Source organism: Apis dorsata, unplaced genomic scaffold (assembly GCF_000469605.1).
Source record: "Apis dorsata unplaced genomic scaffold, Apis dorsata 1.3 scaffold_198, whole genome shotgun sequence".
Taxonomy (NCBI): domain Eukaryota; kingdom Metazoa; phylum Arthropoda; class Insecta; order Hymenoptera; family Apidae; genus Apis; species Apis dorsata.
This window is the reverse complement of record NW_006263482.1, coordinates 41,858-45,558: the sequence shown is the minus strand read 5'-3', so window position 1 is coordinate 45,558 and position 3,701 is coordinate 41,858.

Sequence of the window (3,701 nt, the reverse complement as noted above, 5' to 3'; positions counted from 1 at the left end):
GTCGGTTGCTCCCGTCCAACAATCGATGCTAAGGGCGCAGAGAGGGTTTCAGGTCTCCCTTTTGCGGTCTACTCTCATCATGCCCATTATATATTTCCACCATGTGCATACAAATATGCCCCATCGCATATATAATTTATTTTATATATATATATTATTTTTTATATATAAAAATATTTCGAATCGTGAGCACCAATTATAGAAACTCTGTAAAGTTTCTAAGTTTTATATTCCGCTTCCCTTCCATTCAATCCTCCATGTTTCTTTTCCCCGTGTTGGCAAATCGAGCCGATAACGCGCGATCGTAAATATTTTTGAACGATCAGTGGCGCCTAATTATTAATACGTTTCCTCTACTTCTTATCTAAACACACGTATGTCGTTTTCTAAATACCACGATTTCCAAACGAAATCAAACACGACGGGTAAGAAATAATTAATTAAATTCGTAAAAAGATAATGAGCGTTAAAAATTTATTTTTTGTTTTATTCTGTAAAATAAAGATTCGATTATTTCAACAAGAAAAAAATTTTATTTCTAAGAGAAATGATCGGAACGAATCGTTCGAAAATGTTTTATATATCTGCATTACGTTTCTTTCGTTTCTAAAGAAATCGTATAATCGATAATTTCGAAAGGAAAAATTCATGTTTTTTTCATCAGAAATCTGATGATAAATTATTATCTTAACTTTGATCGATGATTTGATGAAATTTTTTTAACGAAATCTTAAATTTTATTATTATTATTATTGTAACATTAAATTTATATTTAATCGCGATATAAATATATGGATATTTAAATCTATATATCTGTATTTAATATTAATGATTTATCTCTGTTTTGCGTAGATAAAATGTTTCATATCAAATATCTGTTTTAATATGTACAGTGTGAATCATTAATATCAAATAGTATAAATCTATTTGATCAGGCAGTTAGATAGCATATAATATTCGAATTATAATCCGCTAATAATTATTATTCTAATTCCGCGAGTTATTATTATTCTTAAATTATATATCCATTTAACGTTGTTACAATGTTATAAATTAGCGTTGGCGCGACTGTTCCGACCGAGCTCTGCGGACAATGCACACACGTTTAACTATACGCGCGAATTATGATATACTTTCGCGCTAGTGTCAGATTTCCTTGTTACCGACAAGATGACGTAAAAAAATCCCACACGTTCATGAATCTATTCTTCTCCTTTTTCATAGTATATCTTATATATATCTTTCATAAACTTTATATTTTTCTCGTTAAAATTACGAAATTGGAACGTTATATCGACACAAACATCGTTAATTTAATATACACGATAATTAAACGATATTAGAAAATTAAGGAAACTTAATGGCAACTATAATCGTTAAATATAATATTAAAACTAATTGAAATAATAAAACCTTGATATTTATATTTTCTTTATTCTCTTGTTTCTTCTTAATCATTTAAAATTACACATTTCTTACGATCGATATAAAATATAGATGATATAAAGGAGAGCAAAAATAATTTATTTAAATAATAGGAAATGAAAAAAAAAAAAAAAAAAGACGATAATTTACGCGTATATTCATTTTCGTCACTTTCACCCGACTCTCTCTTATTTCCAACGTGTAGATATATATATATATACGTACAGCTATCAACTTCCCTCACTGCGTAAATCAACATTACAAAATTGAAAGTGGGAACAAGAACACTTGGAATATATTTTCGTTCGACACTTTTCATCGGTTACGTTATAATTAAAGTAAATTATAACGAATTCACCGCTATTTCATATTTCTTGTTGGAATATAAACATCGATATCTTTTTCGACACGATATATATATTTACGATACGATACATTTTCGACGCAGCGTTAAAATTATGATTCATATCATAACGTATAACGAAATCGCATGAACGGTATTACTTACTATACGAAACGTGATCCGTATTGGCAACTAGCATAGGAAAACTAAGAATGAAATAATTCCACGACTAAATTATTCTTGGAAGTTGGGTCACTATTAAGGAAATGCCGCTTCCGTACATTCCGGATGCACGTTTTCACCAAGAATAGAACGTTCCTTTCGTCCTTCGTCGATGGTCCTTCTTCCGGAACAATACCGCAATTCGAATATATTTCCACACGAAAATTTTAACAATCTTTCGATTAAATTCTATTCATATTTACGATAATTGTTATAAATTTTTACAACAACGGTGCAAAGATCGTGAAAACGTAGATTATTTTATAAAACAAAAATATTAATTAATTTGTTTAAAAGTATCGTTTTGGATCGAATAATAAATGTTAATAAAATAAATGCAACGAATATCCAATTTTTCAAACGATTATAATATTCCAACCAACCGAAGTTAGCCGAAGAAGACAACGAAACTTTCCAAAAATTCTAACTTTCAAAGAAAAAATATTTGTCAATAATATAATCCGCGTATATGAAATTATTTAGAAAATTTTCGCGAAACGATACCTGACGCGAGCTGACATCTGATTCCTGGGATCAGATAAGATTCTCACGAGCCAGAAAGATTGGAGAAAGTCGGTGGCAGCCATGCTGCTGCTAAAGCCGGATTGCAATCCGACGATCAACAACAATAAATATACGTATTAGAATAAATAGGGCAATGTTTGCACGGGTATATATACGAGTTGGGTAATATAAAACCAAAGTCGTTACGTTAGGTAACCACGGAACTTAATTAACTCTTCTAAAAGGAGGGAATGTTGGTTCGCAGGGCGGTGGAACAATCTTAAGCGTGGATAATATTTTTACAAACAGCGAGAGATTTCAAGATGAATTCAACAAAATTAATAATACGAATAAATGGTATTTATTCGTCGAATAACAAATACGTAGAATAGAGATTAATAAATAGCAATGCCTAAGAGGGAGAGGAAAAAATATATATTTTATATATTTCAACGTAAAAGCGTGGAAAATATTAAAGTGTCGTAAAATTAAACGAGAGAGCATTGTCTAAAATTAAGCGATAACGTCACAAGCGCAGTCGTGCCGAAGGCACATACTCAATGACATCATCTTGCGAATTTACGCGTGATTACGTGTTTCTTTTCTTCTTATTCGCTGTTAACCTTTCTTGCTTCATCCGCTCTTCCCTCTCTCTCTCTTCGTCACTTTTATTTCTATTCCGCTTATCTTTTTCCCTTTGATCGATGGAGTAAAATTTCAATACAACAATTAACACGATAATTGATTAAAGGTAATAAAATAAAAAAAAAAAAATATTAAAAATCATCGTATACACGAATATATTATTCAACATATCGTTTGATGAAATTCATTTATTAATTTTAATCATCTTTTCATCCGCAAATTTTTCATCCGTTTCATCGATACAACAGTTAATGTTAATCAATGAAATTAATTTCTGTTTTTCTCATCTCTGAAAAACGATAAAACTTTATATGTTGCATGTACAAGTGTGCGCGTGTTGCGTTAAAAGCATAAAAGTACGCGATGATAGCCGACTTTCACGGGACTAATGATCCGGTCAGATGCGATAATTAGAGACTTAACGCGTGTTAACCGGCCATTGCAGAAACACTCGGCTGAGTCATTGCAGCGTGGTACGAAAGACGTGCCAACAGATCTGTCAATTCGCGCTTATTCTCGATCGATTTCGCGGTAAAAATAATATCTACGTGTAAATAAGTAA